Genomic DNA, 18171 nt, shown 5'->3' with positions numbered 1-18171 from the left:
AGGAAGATAGTTTGAGTAGGTTGGATATCCAATTCCTGACACAACAAATTGAAAGATTTTTATGAAACCCCATGAGTTCGGATGAAGTTGGGAAGGGGCTACATTGCAAGACCACAACAGCTCGGTCTCAAAATGGGTAAAAGGAATGATAATGTTTAATTGACTGAAGAAGTAGTCATAAGCATAGAAAAAAGGACGCTCCCCTTGAGTCAAAGGAGGAAAACTAACCCTCTCCTCAGGGTCAGGTGACACCAACTCATAATTTTTCTCCTAGTCCCTATTGTTACAAATTCTATGGTACCTCCTAAGTCGCACACAGTACTCAGGGTCAGCCACAGTAACACACATCAAAATTATGGAATCCAGCCAGTCAGACATGCCGTCCGGAATATTAGTAGACATCTCAACCATGTTTTTGCAAGAAGACATAGGTCAACTATTCCTACAGTAAGAAAAAGGAAAAGTGGGTTACTACCAAACAACTCGGGCAAATATGGAAACAACTCGGACAATAACATATGAACATCAAGAGTCAGACACGACAGTAAAAGGGAAACCCCAGGACTCACACTAAAGTCCAGGGGCACCCCTTTGGAGGTAGTAACAAGGCAAGAACCCGGAAAAAAAAGAACTCGACAGTCTATCCCCTAACATCTCTCATCAAGAAAATACAATCCTTCTCGGGCAACGACACTCCACACAAAACAGCAAGAAAGTCATCATCACCAATAAAAAACATCAAAGTTACAACCTTTTCTACTGACACTTTATCATCAAAGCTACAAAAAGTTTTCAAAGCTATAAATCTACCAACAAATCCATAAAAGCCAAGACCTTGATCAGGGGGATACAACCACGAAAAGAGACAGAAATTGTGACAAACAATAAAACCTTAAGGAAGCAAAAATTATCAGGCACACATCACAGCAAAAAGAGTGCAGGGATCACCATAAAGATGCAAGCTTTTTCAGAAAATCATGAAAACAAAATGTCAAAAAGAAAGACACAATCTTTTTTTGAAGGGGTCAAAATCAGTAAAAATCACATGCAACAGTGGAGATATACAAGAAGGCGACTATCGAAAACATAAAAGGGGAAGAAAATACCAACCTGTAGAGGAAGAAGAAGAAAGCGTGAAGGAAGGATCAGGAAGAAACAATGATGAATCCACACCAACAATCGCTTTCAAAGCAAGGAAAGAGGGAAGCACGAAGACGCGAAAACAGAAGGGGTAGAAGAACGAAGCACTGCAGCGAGCAAGAGCAAAAAGAAAGGAGAGGAGAAACTGAAAGATGAGGCTTAAAAATTCAAAATGAAATAAAAAGAGGGAAAGAAGGGAACGGCAAAAGAGGAGTTAATGAGCATTTAACCCTTGCACATTCCCAAGAAAGCACAACGCGCGTCGCAATTAACAAAGAAAAAAAAAAAAAAGAAAAAACGCTTCGTATTCAAGGAGTCCTCCAGGAGTTATACAGAGATCGATTAAAAGGAAAAAATGCTCGAGTTCGACTTCTCCAAAGAATCGAAGTCTAAAGAAACGACCTTAAAAGTAAAGATCGAGCTCAAGTAGGGGCACTGTTCATACCCTGGGTTGTGCTACGCAACCCAGGTTGACTGAAGACAAAAGCGACCGACCTCTTCAGGTTGGATCGCACCCGACCTCCTCTCAAAGAGCTCGGCTAAATCGCCATAAGAAGCCCAAGCAGGCCCAAAAACTAAGGGACACAGCCCAATCTAAAGGCAGCTAAAGCCTAGAAAGATAAAGGCAGTTCCCCTTAGAGATAAGATGACTTCACTTAAAGATAAGATAAGATAACTAACTTACCTTATCTAGAAAGGTGAGCCTACACTACTATAAATACACTGGAGCACCCAGGTATATCTCATACTCTGATTCTACAAAAAATACCTGCTAAAAGCCCATGCTAACTTAAGCATCGGAGTCTCTTGCAGGTACCACCCCCCTCCGGTGATCAAGGATCGGCAGCACCACCAAAGCCAATAAGTCGGACACGACCGCTCCGGCCACCACAGCAGGTCTCATCTGAGATCGACCTTCAGTTTCAGGTAACCCTCGGAACACCCGGTATAATCGTGATCGGGTCTAGGGCCGAGTTCGAGTCTAACAAATAGACCCGATTTATATTTCAGGTCGGATCTGAGTCACATCAAACTCGATTTCACTCAACTCATGAACATCCTACTGCCAGCCATAGTTGCTTCTTCATTCCTTTTACCACCAAACTTGTCTACTCCCACCATTTCCCTTGGCAGCAACAACTCTGCATGCCAAGTGGGTTTGGATTATGTGCTAACAGTCCCTTGGAACTCCTCTAGCTGCCATAATTTCCAATCTTTCACATCCAAAAAACAAAAAACGTTCAAGTTTTTGTTGCACAACTCTGTTATCCCTCTTTGGCATAGCACTTGCTCAAAACCTCAAAGAAAACTCTCTTTTCCAGCTCCCGACTCTTCCTACCTCAAAATCCTGCCTTCATCACTTCCAATCCAAGCTCCGTGCTCTCTCACTTCCTAACAATCTTGTTACCTCTTGCTTTGACCCGCTTCAATTTGTTGCCAGTCCCAACCTATGTGCTAACATCCAATCTAAGCAAGACTGGATCAACAATCTTGGTCCTACAACTCGGGGTAAGCTAAACTTCAGTGTCTTTGCCAACTGCGATGTTTGTGTCACAGAAGGTCTAAATGTTCTGCAAAAGATGAATGCTATTGATGGAAATGCTTCTCATTTCCAAGAATATTTTTATTTTTTAATTCTATATGCTGCTAGAATTGCAAACGAGCTTGGCCACGAAAGTAGATGTGCTATGGCTTGTATTTATGAGTTGCCACTTATTAATGATCAAGGGAGAGGTGCCAGAAGAAAGAGCCATAATCATGCTCTTGTATTGGGTTTAATTAGAGCTTCAATTGGAATCTTGGTTGTGTCTTCCTTGATAGGTTTGTGTCTATGGTATGACAGGTTGGGGATGAGCAAAGCTGCAGAAAATTTGTATGTCTGTGCTGAACCGACAGTGCAAAGGTCTAGGACTCAAGTGAGACCAAATACAGGGTCAATTTGGTTCAAGTTTGAGGACCTAGTGAAGGCCACTAACAATTTTTCAACCCATAAATTCATTGGCAGAGGCGGTTCTGGCTTAGTTTACAAGGGCATTCTACCTGATGGCACAATGGTTGCAGCTAAAAGGATATAAGAGTCGGATTCTTAAGGAGATGAAGAATTCTACAGGGAGGTGGAGAATATTAGCAACTTGAAGCATGATGCGCGGCAGAAGTTAACCAATTAAGAGATTTTTATTTAAGAGAACAGTGTTGCACGTATAGCTCTTAACCAGCTAAGATCCGTCTCACCAACGAGTTGCAGGGAAGAGTGCTAATTTATTAATCAGAAAATTCCCAGAAAGTTGAGTTTGATAATGAGAAGTTAAAATAATTGTGAATTAAGGCAATAAAAATAAACTAAGAATAGTTATTGATACTCTGAATAAAAGGCCTTGACTGGGGGAATAATTAAGTGAAACTTCTATCCTTGTTGGAATCTTCTCAAGTGTGGTGTAAAAAGGTTGTTGTTCTCACTCGATTTTCCCTTACTAAGTAAGGAAAGGTATGGTGATTGAACTAACTCTTACCCTCAGGTCCTAGCCCTCTCCCTTGGGGAGGTCTAGTGTTAGTAGGTATGAAATTAGCCAACAATGCCCAGTTTAACCGAGCACTTGAGCATTCCAACTCAAGTATCACCTCTTAATCAACCGCCATGTCAAGTGGAAACTCTACTCCATTGACATGAAATTAATAATCATAAAAATATGAGAAGACATAATTAATTAAAATAAAATAGAGAATTAAAATTAATTAAAATAAAAATAACTTCATATATTAATAAATTCAAAATGTAACATACTTGATTGAATAGAGTCAATGAGTAACTAATTAAAAATAAAGGAGTAGGGAAACAAACTAAAGTAATGTCTTCAACGGAGGTAATGACTTTTAGCATCCAAAAATCCAAGCAAAAGCATAAACTATCAATGTAATGCAACTCTAAAAACTCAGATCTAAAACTAAGAGCAATCCTAATGTATGAATCTCAATGTGTGTGGATGCCTATTGAGTTTTTGCATGTTCCCTAGGTTTAGTATGTGTTTCTGGGCCGAAAACTGGGTCAAAAAGCGGCCCAAAATTGCCCACAGCGTATTTTGTTATTTTTGCAGATCGCGCAGGTCACGCGTACGCATCGTCCATGCGATCACGTCAGTCAGCGATTTTCCTTGTCACGCGTTCGCATGGTTCACGCGTTCGCGTCACTCGTGCAGACTCCAATCCATGCGTTCGTGTCAGGCACGCATCTGCGTCGCTGCGAATTCTTCATTTTGCGCGTTCACGTGGGCCATGCACTCGCGTCATTTCTCGTTGGTCTTCTCCTTAGTTTCTTGTGTTCCTTCCATTTTTGCAAGCCTCCTCTCCACTTTCCAAGTCATTCGTGCCCTATGAAGCCTGAAACACTTAACACACGTATCACAGCATCGAATGGGATAAAGGAGAATTAAAATACATAATTAAAAGTCTCTAGAAAGTAAGTTTTCAACCATGGAGTGATTTTGGAAAGGAATTGTAAATACATGCTTATCATATGAATAAGTGGGTAAAGAATTGATAAAACCACACAATTAAACACAATATAAATCATAAAATAATGATTTATCAACATCCTCACACTTAAACATTAGCATGTCCTCATGCTTAGTTGAAGGAGATAAAATAAATGAGTAGGGACATGTGAAACTCATGAAATGCAATGCAACCTATGTGTGTGTGTGTGTGTGTGTGTGTGTGTGTGTGTGTGTGTGTGTGTGTGTGTGTGTGTGTGTGTGTGAATGCAACTATATGCTTCTTGTATATTTGGTTAAAAGTAAATAAGCTCTTCAAGACAAATATAAATTAGATTTTACTAACTTAATTCATATAGTAAATACAGGTAACATTGTAAGAAGATAGCTCATGAAAGCAGGGAACATAGAATTAAGCACTGAACCCTTACTGGTGGTGTATGTGCACTCTAATCACCCAAGTGTATAGGGTAATCACTCTACTCTTCTCTAATCATGCTTTCTAAAATTTGTTCTTCACCTAACCAATCAACAATATTTAACATACTAATGCAAATATCATGAGGTCTTTTCAAGGTTGTAATGGGGCTAAGGTAAGGGTAAGGGTATATGTATATGGCTAAGTGAGCTTTATAAATTGAATCTTTAATTAACCTAAGCTTTCACCTAACATACATACACTCTATATAACTCTAGAATCATGTCTAGCTACCCAAAATTCTCACTTTTGCATTACATACTCATGTATCAACTTTTCTTTAATTTTATCACATATGCATTAATTTTTCATTAACTTAACGTTGGGGTAATTTTATCCCCTTATTTATTTACTTATTTATTGAATATTTTTGGATTTTTTTTAATTAGAATAAAAATAAACATAACATTATCAATGCACATGGATTTTTAATTTTTCTAGTCTCACATGAGTAGGTACCCAGATTCCCATTATTTTATCGTGACACATTCCTTTATTAACCTTTATTCCCACGATCTTCCCATACTCAATTAACACACAATTTCTATCTTAAGCTAACTAAAGATTCAACTTAGGGTATTTAATTGTTTTTCCGCTTAAGGCTAGTAATGTAGTAAAATATAGAACAAATGGGATAAAAAGGCTCAAAGTGGCTGACAAGGGTAATTTAAAGAGTAGGCTTATTTGGGAAAAGTGAGCTAAACAAATAATGGCCTCAATCATACGCATGCATATAACATATTAAACATTGGACATATAGGATGAAATAAAATAAGATTACAATCATAGAGAAGCAAACACACAAGAATAAAACATTTATGGTTAAATAATGTAACCATGTAATTAAGCTCAAATCTCACAGGTTGTGTGTTCTTAGCTTTTTAAACTATGTTTCAAATACAACTTCAAACAAGTTTACACAAAGGTTTTGATTTAAATTAGTGAAATTTTTCAGAAAATAGGGTCTTTAGAAGAAACTTATTATTTTCAATCAAGTAGAACATGCATGCAACTAATTATTACTATGCAATCTATTCTATTCTAAACAAAAAAAAATTAACTAAATATCCTATTTTACTGGTATTTAAGGAAAAGAAGTTACCTCCGGAAGTCAGGTACTGACCGACCTCCCTACACTTAAGGCTTTGCACCGTCCTCGGTGCCATCTGTCAGGAACAGAGGGGGCTGGTAGTAGCATCTCCACCATCGGGATCGTCATGGCTCCCTGTGCTGGTAAATGAAGTGGACTCCGAGGTGTCTGGGTCTTTGTAGTTTCCCAAAAGTAGCTCCTTGAGGTATGTGAATCGGCGCTTGTTATGGCGCTCTCTTAGCTTTGCTTTGTGTTCCTGCTGATCCAACCTTTCAAGTATCTGATGGAGCAGTTGGTTTGTTGTGGGTGCTTGTGGTGTTGAAGGGAGAATGTCTTCAGCCGGTTCTGTAGGCTGACTTGTAGTGGCTGCTGATGGTCTGATATATTTTCCGTTAGGGACGTACTGATCATCCTGTGGAAGGAAGGCTTTGGTGTCCCCAGCTCTGTAGGAGACTCTGGCTACTGAGATGAGATCTGAAACCAAGGCAAAAAAAGGTAGGTTGCCTGCAATTTATACGTGTCCCATTGCATTCCGAATGTGTCTTGGTAAGTTTAGGTGCTGGTCTGTAAGGATACACCAGAGTAAAACAACCATGTCTGCAGTGAAGGAGGACTCGTGAGTGCTTGGAAATATATAATGGGACATAATCTGTGCCCATACTCGAGCCTCCAAGGTAAGTACTGAAGCCGATATCCCTTTTGGTCAGGATCGATGGTATCCATATATCCATCTGCTGCCAGGTTGTGCTATAACTCTGAGAACGGCGTCCCAGTCAAATTGGTATGTCTGGCGCTTGAGTGAGACTTCTTGAAATGCGTCCAATCCTTCTGGAGCAGGAGGAAGATCTAAAGCTTGTTGAATGGCCTCTTCAGTTATGGGGACTTGCTTCTGACGGACATAGACAAACTGCATGGTTGGCACGTCAAAGTTGGAGTAGAATTCTACTACCCATGAGAGATTAACCTGCCGTGGCTGTCTCCGTAGGAATTCCCATTGTCTTCATTCAATTTACGGCTCAACAAATTCAGCAATGTGGATTGGGAGGATGAGAAGGTATTCATTGTTGTAATTCCTCTTTGCCAGGATGGGGAACATCTGCTCACAGTAGCGGTAAGGAAACCGCGCAGTGTCATTTGCTGGAAAGGCTTTTTCTTTTTCATCGACCTTGATCATCCTCTTGATTCTTTTTGTTGAGGGCTTTACTGCTGTTGAAGATGGCTCAGCCACTAATGCTCTTTTTGTTCCTCTCCTTGCTGGTGGGTTGGGAGTGGCTTTCTCCTTTCCTTTCTTGGTGGCCATCTTTAAAAAGGGAAGAGAAAGTAATATGTAAAGCTAAGGGTTCGAGCAAGGGAGCGAATATGATGAGTGGAATCAATGCACGGCAAACAGGGATGTTGTTAACACATGGTCTAGACTACATATGAAAAGTTCATCAAATGTAATATAGTAAGTGCATGTGATGGTAATTGAATGCTAGATGTTTATTAGCATGCTCGCAAAGGCATGAGTAGCATAGATCAAGTATTCAATGTCCAAGTTAGATTACCACATCATTCAAACTAACAATCTGTTTGTATGGACAATTATATTTTAATCAATAAAATATAAAAAGAATTTTGTGAAAAGCAGGCATTAAAGTAGTGGAATAGAATAAATTAAAATAATGTGTAATGCTATACGGCTTTTTCACAAACACGTGGCATGTATGATGAAAATATTATTGAAAGTAGGAAATTTGAACATGCAAGCAACCCTTATGAAAAGTAATATATAATTGTCAAACAAATCCATGATAATCCACAAGCAAAATATGGAAAATAAAGACTGAAATAAATTTTCAACACCAATAAAAAGGGATAAAAAGAAAGAAAAAAATAAGGGAAAATATAGATAATGAAGGTGAAAAGAAAAATTTAAAACATAAATAAAATTGATAAGGGAAAGTAAAAAGTAAAGAAAGAAAGAAAAGAACCTTGATGATGGGTGTGAAAAATAAGGAAGGAGAAGGTAAAAAGTGAGAATGAGTAAAGAAAGAAGAAGGGGAAAGAAAGAAATAACAAAGGAAAAGAGAAATTAGGATTTGGGGGAGAAAAGATAAGATATTTTGGCTAATCTGGATATTCTGTGCGCTGCATGCGACGCGGACGCGTGGGTCACGCAGTCGCGGGGCATGTGAATTTGTTAAGTGACGCGGACGCGTAAGTCACGCGGTCGCGTGACTTGAATTGTGCGAATAGCGCGAGAGCAGCCGCGCGTTAGCGCGACTCTCTGTTTCAAACTCTTTTTGCCAAATTTTTAAGGTGACGCGATCGCGTGGTTGACGCGATTGCGTGAATGGTGATGTGTTGAAAACGATGCGGTCGCGTGATGTAGCTGGTGCTTCTAGCATAAGGCCAGCCCAGCTCCATCGCAACATGCTGCCATACACCTATTTACGTTGATTTTACAGGGCCACGCATTCGTGTGGGTGACGCGGACGTGTGGGGAGGCTATTTCGCAAACGACGCAGACGCGTGGGTGACGCGGACGCGTGGGCATGTTTGTGCCTAAGGCACGCTTCCAGCCACGCTTTCGCGTGACTCGCTGTTCACTTTTCTTTTCTTCCTATTGCACCTGTGACACGAACGCATCATCGACGCTGCCGCATCGCGTGCTTTTTGCTTTTTTTTTTAAAATAAAACTAATATGCAAAATGCACATGCAAACTATATGTGGCTAAATGCAGGGATGATGAGAAGAGTCATTAACATCATAAAAATAAAGTAAAAATAAAACTAAGATTGAAACGGAACGATCATACCATGGTGGGTTGTCTCCCACCTAACACTTTGCTTTTACGTCCTTAAGTTGGACGCTCGTTAGGCTCATTCAGCTTCTCTTGGTGGATCTTCCAAGAGGAAGATGTCTAGTTCTTTTTTATTCTTTGTCTTCTCACCATGGTAAAGCTTTAGGCGATGTCCATTAACTTTAAGAAATTTGGAGTTAACAGGATGACGCAGGTGGAAAACTCCGTATGGCTCTACCTTTTCTACTCTGTATGGACCTTCCCTTCTTGATCTCAGTTTACCTGGCATGAGCCTCAATATGGAGTTATATAGTAGAACTAACTCCCTTAGTCTGAATTCTTTTCTTTTTATGTGCTTGTCATGGATAGCCTTCATTTTCTCCTTGTAACGCCTGGAATTGTCATATGCTTCTAGGCGGAGGGTCTCTAGTTCTGCTAGTTGCAGCTTTCTTTCAGCACCAGCTTTTGTAGGATTCATGTTGCACTCTCTTACAACCCAGAAAGCCTTGTGTTCCACCTCTACGGGGAGGTGGCAAGCCTTTCCGTATACCAAGCGAAAGGGGCTCATCCTAATGGGTGTCTTGTACGCTGTTCTATATGCCCAGAGTGCATCTTGTAGTCTGGCACTCCAGTCCTTCCTATGAGGTTTTACTATCTTCTCTAGAATACGTTTTATCTCTCTGTTAGAGACTTCTGCTTGCCCATTGGTATGGGGATGATAAGCTGTTGCTACTTTGTGAATTTTCCCATGCTTTTTCAGTAATCCTGTTAGTCTCCTGTTACAAAAATGGGTGCCTTGATCGCTCACGATTGCTCGTGGTGATCCAAAACGACAGATAATATGGTTTCTAACAAAGGAAACAACAGTGTTAGCATCATCAGTATGGGCGGGAATTGCTTCCACCCACTTAGAAACATAATCCACGGTTAACAGTATATAAAAATAACCATTAGAATTCGGAAACGGACCCATGAAGTCAATGCCCCAAACATAAAAAATTTCACAGAAAAGCATAAGCTGTTGAGGCATCTCATCCCTCTTGGATATATTACCAAACATTTGGCATGGGGAACAAGATTTACAAAATTCAGCAGTATCTTTAAAAAGAGTAGGCCACCAGAATCCACAGTCTAGAATTTTTCTAGCTGTTCTTTGAGGGCCAAAATATCCTCCACTCTCAGATGAGTGGTAGGCCTCTAAAATAGACTGAAATTTTGATTGAGGCACACACCGTCTAATTACTTGGTCAACACCACACCTCCATAAATATGGATCGTCCCATATATAATATTTGGATTTACTTTTCAGCTTGTCTCTTTGGTGCTTAGTAAAATTTGGAGGGAAAGTGTGGTTAACTAGATAATTAGCTATAGGTGCATACCAAGGAACTACTTTAGATACTGCTTGTAAGTTATCAAATGGGAAATTATTATTTATAGGACTGGAGTCACCCTTAATGTGCTCAACGCGTCTCAGGTGGTCTGCTACTAGATTCTGGTTACCACTCCTATCTTTAATTTCTAAATCAAATTCTTGTAACAGCAGTATCCAGCATATTAGCCTTGGTTTGGACTCCTTTTTTGCTAATAAATATTTTAGAGATGCATGGTCTGAGTATACTACTACCTTAGTACCAAGTAAGTAGGCTCGGAATTTATCCAGAACGAAAACAATAGCAAGAAGCTCTTTTTCAGTAGTAGTATAATTAGACTGAGCAGCATCTAGAGTCTTAGATGCATAAGCGATTACAAAAGGGTCCTTACCTTTGCGCTGAGCTAGCGCCGCTCCTACTGCATGGTTGGAAGCATCACACATGATTTCAAATGGCTGGCTCCAGTCTGGTCCTCTCACAATTGGAGCTTGCGTCAGGGCAGTCTTCAGCTTATCAAACGCTTGCATACAACTTTCACTAAACTCGAACTCAATTTCCTTCTGCAGCAATCTGGATAAAGGTAATGCTACCTTACTGAAGTCCTTAATGAATCTCCTGTAAAAACCTGCGTGGCCAAGGAACGAACAGACTTCCCTCACGGAGGAGGGGTAAGGTAAACTAGAAATAACATCCACCTTTGCTGGATCTACAGAAATGCCAGTATTAGACACAACATGTCCTAGTACAATTCCTTGTTTGACCATAAAGTGACATTTTTCAAAATTTAATACAAGGTTTGTATTAACACATCTGTCTAACACTCTAGATAAACTATCCAGGCAAAGGCTAAATGAATCACCATATATGCTAAAATCATCCATAAAAACTTCCATACATTTCTCAATAAGATCAGAGAAAAAACTCATCATGCATCTTTGGAAAGTAGCAGGTGCATTGCATAAACCAAAGGGTATTCTCTTATAAGCATAAGTCCCAAAAGGACATGTAAAAGTAGTCCTTTCCTGGTCTTCAGGAGCTATATGAATTTGAAAGTAGCCTGTATAACCATCTAAAAAACAATAATGAGATTTACCTGACAGGCGATCAAGCATTTGATCAATGAATGGCAAGGGGTAATGATCCTTACGAGTGGCTTGATTGAGACACCTATAGTCAATGCAAACTCTCCATGAATTCTGCACTCTAGTTGTCAGAAGCTCTCCATGCTCATTCTTTATTGTTGTGACTCCAGACTTCTTGGGCACTACTTGTACTGGACTTACCCATTCACTGTCTGAAATGGGGTAAATAATATCTGCTTCAAGTAACCTGGTCACTTCCTTCTTGACAACTTCTAAGATGGTGGGATTCAATCTTCTTTGAGGCTGACGGACAGGCTTTACTCCCTCTTCTAAGAATATTCTGTGTTCACAAATTTGGGGGCTAATGCCTACTATATCCGCCAAGCTCTATCCAATTGCTTTCTTATGTTTTCTCAGCACTTTGAGTAGTTGTTCTTCTTGTTGAGAAGTGAGTTCCCTTGCAATGATGACTGGAAACTTCTGCTTGTCCTCAAGGTAAGCATACTTGAGGTGTGGAGGAAGGGGCTTTAATTCTAATTTCTGCTCATAGCTGGGCTCTGGATCATTCGAGGCTGGTGATAATGGTAAAGTTTTCTCATTATTTTCAGAAAGTGTCCCCACACTTGGACCTTGCTCCATGTACTTTTCTTCTAATTCTTCCTGGTGAACTTCAGCTACAGTTTCATCAATAATGTCGCATTGGAAGATAGAATGATCTTCCGGAGGCTGCTTCATAGCTTCATTTAAACTGAAACTCACTGTTCTGTCATCTATCTCAAAAAAGTAAGTTCCTGAGAATGCATCCAGCTTGAACTTTGAAGTCTTCAGGAATGGTCTTCCAAGCAGGATTGATGATGGTCTTCCTGAGTCATTAGGGGGAATTTCCAGGATATAGAAATCAATGGAAAATGTGAGGCCCTTAATGCTTACTAGTACATCTTCAGCAATTCCAACTACTGTAATAATGCTTTTATCTGCTAACACAAAACGAGCTGCCGACCTTTTTAAGGGAGGGAGCCTCAAAGTATCATATATAGACAAGGGCATTATACTAACACATGTTCCTAAATCACACATACAGTCAGAAAATATCACACCTCCAATTGTACAGTTAACCATACATGGACCTGGATCACTACATTTTTCAGGTATATTTTCCATTAAAACAGATATAGAACTACCTAAAGGAATATTTTCTAATTCATTAATTTTATCCTTATGTATGCATAAATCCTTTAGAAACTTTGCATATTTAGGTACCTGTTAAATAACATCAAAAGGGGGAATAGTTACCTCGACTTTTTTGAATATTTCTACCATTTTAGGGTCAAGTTCTATCTATTTTCTGGGCTTCCTTGCAAGTTGTGGAAAGGGAATAGGAGGGGCACGATTTGTAGCTTCAGCATCCATTGGTACTTCATTCTGTGGCTGAGCTTCTTCTTCTTCAACTATGTCTTGTACGTTCTCTTCCTCTTCAGCTTCTTCCACTTCCACCACATCCTCTGTTAACACATTTTCTGGTGGGTTTGGCTCCTTATGGTTCCTCTTCTGCAGTGTGGTTCCGGATCTTAGAGTGATGGCATTGATGCCACCCTTGGAATTAGGCAATGGTTGAGAAGGAATTCTATTAGAGCTTGAAGGTTGATGTGTGGAATTAAGTGAGGAATCCATCCGGGAGACGAGAGCTTGTAAAGTGGCAGTTAAGCCATTCAGACTAGAGTTCAGTTGAGCATGCATGTCTTGTTGTCCTTGTGCAAGAGAACGGAGCATCTCATCATTTGATGAGGAACTAGAATAAGCAGTCTGAGAAACTTGTTGTTGGGTTTGCTGGGGTCCTTATGATTGTCTTAGGTGAGGTGCTCTGTCAGGTTAGTTCTAATTCTGCTGTCTGTTGTTGTTATTATTATTCCACCTCTGGTTTCTATTATTGTCTATGCCTCTTCTGTTAAAGTTATCCCTCCATCCATGGTTAGAATTATCTCTCCAACCTTGGTTAGAATTGTCCTGCCATCCATGGCTATTATTGCCACCTTGGTTGTAGTTGCCACCTTATTGATTGTATCCTTGATTCGGGCAGTCATAGAAGTTGTGAGTGGCTACCACGGTGTTGTCTTCCTGGAGTTGCGGGCATTCATCAGTATAATGACTATAATCAGCACAGATCCCGCATACTCTTTGTGGAACTAACTGTTGGCTCTGTTGTGGTGAAGGCTGAGTTTGTTGCGCTTGTTGTTGATTCAACTGCATCTGCTTCAGTAGGTTGGTCATTTCACATACTCTGGGTGAGAGCAGTAGTCTCTTTGCTAGTGGAAATCTCTGCAACAACTTTGGGGCTACGCCTCTGTATGTGATTTCTAGTGGACTCAGCTAAGTCGCTGATCAATTGCCATGCTTCATCTGCAGTTTTGTACTTTTTTAGAGAACCATTACTGGAACCTTCCAGTGTAGTTTTATCCTGGGGGTTCATGACTTGAGTGAAGTAGCTGATCAATACTAGTTTACCAATCATGTGATGGGACATGCGTCCAAGAGATTGTTAAAGCGCTCCCAATATTCAAAGAGAGTCTCTGATTCACCTTGAACAATGCAGGAGATCTCTTTTCTCAGTCTATCTGTGACTTCAGCTGGGAAGTATTTTTCCAAAAATTCTCTTCTGAGTGTATCCCAGTTGGTAACAGTTGCTTCAGGTTGGGAGTAGTACCACTCCCTCGCCTTTCCCTTAAGAGAAAACGAGAAAGCAGTTAACAGAATAGAAGTTTCATCTACACCATGACGCCTAACAGTAGAACAGGCTATCTGGAAATCCCTAAGGTGCTTGATAGGCTCTTGAGCAGGTAAGCTATGAAACTTGGGCATCAAGTTGATCAGTGCGGTTTTTAGTTCAAAATCTGTAGCTGCAGTTGGGTCATGCACTTGATACGGCTGCAGTGTAAAATCTAGGGCTCCTGCCTCCAGGAGAGTGATTCTCCTAGGTTCTGCCATGTTTTCTGCACGTAAATCAACTGGATCAGTAGTAAATGAGCTTGTCTCGCTCTCAGATGGTGGTTCAGATTCGCCCTCAGATGAGACTGGTGAATTGATAATAATCACTTCACCACCCTCAGAGGCTAATCGACGTCGAGTTCGTCTAATATGTGAAAGAGTTCTTTCAATTTCAGGATCAAATGGGAATAAACTCGGATCAGGCAATAAACGCGTCATTCAATGAGAAAGACATGTAACTCATGGTAACAGAAATAAAAATAAAATATGCAAATAAAATAAAATATATACACTAATTAATAATTTAGCACACTATTACAACTCCCCGGCAACGGCGCCAAAAATTGGTGTGCGGCAGAAGTTAACCAATTAAGAGATTTTATTTAAGAGAACAGCGTTGCACGTATAGTTCTTAACCAGCTAAGATCCGTCTCACCAATTTAAAAAGGGTTGTCATAAATTTTTAGAAATAAAATACTGGGAGTATGAGTCCCAGGTCGTCTCCCAACGAGTTACAGGGAAGAGTGCTAATTTATTAATCAGAAAATTCCCAGAAAGTTGAGTTTGATAATGAGCAATTAAAATAATTGTGAATTAAGGCAATAAAAATAAACTGAGAATAATTATTGATACTCTGAATAAAAGGCCTTGACTGGGGGAATAATTAAGTGGAACTTCTATCCTTGTTGGAATCTTCTCAAGTGTGGTGTAAAAAGGTTGTTGTTCTCACTCGATTTCCCCTTACTAAGTAAGGAAAGGTATGATGATTGAACTAACTCTTACCCTTAGGTCCTAGCCCTCTCCCTTGGGGAGGTCTAGTGTTAGTAGGTATGGAATTAGCTAACAACACCCAGTTTAACCGAGCACTTGAGCATTCCAACTCAAGTATCACCTCTTAATCAACCCCATGTCAAGTGGAAACTCTACTCCATTGACATGAAATTAATAATCATAAAAATATGAGAAGACATAATTAATTAAAATAAAATAGAGAATTAAAATTAATTAAAATAAAAATAACTTCATATATTAATAAATTCAAAATGTAACATACTTGATTGAATAGAGTCAATGAGTAACTAATTAAAAATAAAGGAGTAGGGAAACAAACTAAAGTAATGTCTTCAACGGAGGTAATGACTTTCAGCATCCAAAAATCCAAGCAAAAGCATAAACTATCAATGTAATGCAACTCTAAAAACTCAGATCTAAAACTAAGAGCAATCCTAATGTGTGAATCTCAATGTGCGTGGATGCCTATTGAGTTTCTGCATGTTCCCTAGGTTTAGTATGTGTTTCGGGGCCAAAAACTGGGTCAAAAAGTGGCCCGAAATTGCCCCCAGCGTATTCTGTTATTTTTGCAGATCGCGTAGGTCACGTGTATGCGTCGTCCACGCGATCGCGTCAGTCAGCGATTTTCCTTGTCATGTGTTCGCATGGTTCACGTGTTTGCGTCACCTGTGCAGACTCCAATCCACGCGTTCACGTCAGGCACGCGTCCGCGTCGCTGCGAATTCTTCATTTCGCGTGGGCCATGTGCTCGCGTCGTTGCTCGCTGGTCTTCTCCTTAGTTTCTTGTGTTCCTTCCATTTTTGCAAGCCTCCTCTCCACTTTCCAAGTCATTCGTGCCCTATGAAGCCTGAAACACTTAACACACGGATCATGGTATCGAATGGGATAAAGAAGAATTAAAATACATAATTAAAAGTCTCTAGAAAGCAAGTTTTCAACCATGGAGTGATTTTGGGAAGGAATTGTAAATACATGCTTATCATATGAATAAGTAGGTAAAGAATTGATAATCACACAATTAAATACAATATAAATCATAAAATAATAGTTTATCAAAGCACCACAAATCTAGTGCTGCTAAGAGGGTGTTGTGTGGTTGATGAAGAAGAAGAGGAGGATTCCAGGTACAGAGTAAGCCAAAGATATCTTGTTTATGATTACATGCCAAATGGTAGCCTTGAAGACCATCTCTTCTCTTCCATGGACAACCAAAATGCAAAAATCACTTACTTGGTCTAAAAGAAAGAGAATAATCTTGGATGTGGCAATTGGGTTGGTCTATTTGCACTTTGGAGTTAAACCTGCAATCTACCACAGAGATATCAAAACCACCAATATACTGCTTGATGCAGGTATGACTGCAAGAGTTGCGGATTTTGGGTTAGCTAAACAAAATATTGAAAGTATATCTCTGATAAATACAAGAGTTGCTGGAACTCATGGGTACCTGGCACCAGAATATGCACTTTATGGCCAATTATCCGAAAAGAGTGATGTCTATAGTTCTAGTGTGGTTATATTGGAAATATTGTGTGGAATAAAAGCTCTTGATTTATCTTCATCTGGAGCACCTGCATTCGTTACCTCTGATTGGGTTTGGTCATTGCTGAAATCTGGTAACTTAGAATCAGCTTTGGATGCTTCTTTGTTAATAGATGAAAATTTTACTAGTAGAAAAATAATAGAAATATTCCTAATGGCTGGTGTTCTGTCTTCTCATGTAGTAGCTTATTCAAGGCCAACAATTTTGGATGCTTTGAAGATGTTAGAAGGGGATATTGAGATTCCACCAATTTCAGATAGGCCACTGGCTGTTGGGCACCATGTGTTTCCCAACATTATAATTAAAACATAAATTTGGATTATATCATATTAACTAAAAAGCTTTGTATATTGTCACAACATTAAGTATGTGTTATGTGTTAAGGATGACAATTTTTTCCAGCAAAACGAATATCTGTGGAGATTTATCTGCCGGAGAGCAAGTTTGGGAGGCCTTTTTTTTCTTGTGGGTAGAGGGGTACGGGTTTTATGGAAAGTGGCCGTTACAAGATTTAGTAGCACTTTAAAGTTTAAACAGATTTTACTGTAACAAAAAGTGGGTGACACAATTGATACCTAAAAATAAAAAAAATAAAAAAAAATTTAGGGTGCGTTTGGTTTGCGTTTTCATTCTCTGTTTTCATTTTTAGTGTTTTTTATTTTTTTGATTTTGTGAAAGAAAAGATAAAATAGAAAACAAGATCTTATTATTTTCACTTTTTCCTCCACAAAATTCAAAAAATAGAAAACACTAAAAAAAACAGAAAATAAAAACACAAACCAAACGCACTCTTATTCTGCGAGAATGCTAGTTTGTGTTTTGGTATTAATACAATAATTAATTTAATAATACTTTAGTAAGTACTCAAAGAACTTTAAGAAACACTCGTTTTTATACAATAACAAATAACGAATTTATTTGAATTTAAATGTATAAAAAAAATAATGAAGTTTAGTATCACTTGAATAACGATACAAAAAATAAATATAATTAATTATATTACTCTCCGGTACATATCAAAATTGATACAGATATATAGAAATTCGTTGCTTGGTTGACACATATACTATCATTGTAGAATGGAGTAGACTTTTGCCAGTAATTGTCCCCCTAAGCCATGGCTTGATGGTGAAGCCAAATGCGACTCACCCCTCTATGTGTTGGCCTCTGTAACGAGCAAATTGGTAAGTTGGTGAGTTTGGGTTATGGGTCTCTTTGTTCGTTTGTTTTTGGACCATGGGGATATTCTGAAATAAGATGTTGGGTTGGGGAGGAGGAAAATTGATGAAGTCACTGTCATGTTCCATGGATTAAGCAAAACTGCCAGCATCATCGCCGTTTTCTACAGGGATTCTTCTCCCTCCTACATGGATACACACCAGAGCTTTCTGTGTTGGAGAAGACCAGACCCGATGAC

The 18171-nt window shown here is 39.3% G+C and overlaps 1 pseudogene; it reads left to right on the top strand.

The window, feature by feature from the left end:
• The first annotated feature begins 493 nt into the window (after window positions 1-493).
• Window positions 494-17066, top strand: LOC112740642 (probable receptor-like protein kinase At1g11050; annotated as a pseudogene).
• Window positions 17067-18171: the final 1105 nt, after the last annotated feature.

This window comes from Arachis hypogaea, chromosome 14 (genome assembly GCF_003086295.3).
Source record: "Arachis hypogaea cultivar Tifrunner chromosome 14, arahy.Tifrunner.gnm2.J5K5, whole genome shotgun sequence".
NCBI lineage: Eukaryota > Viridiplantae > Streptophyta > Magnoliopsida > Fabales > Fabaceae > Arachis > Arachis hypogaea.
The sequence above is the reverse complement of the archived record's forward strand: the minus strand, read 5'-3'. Positions and strand labels throughout refer to the sequence as shown.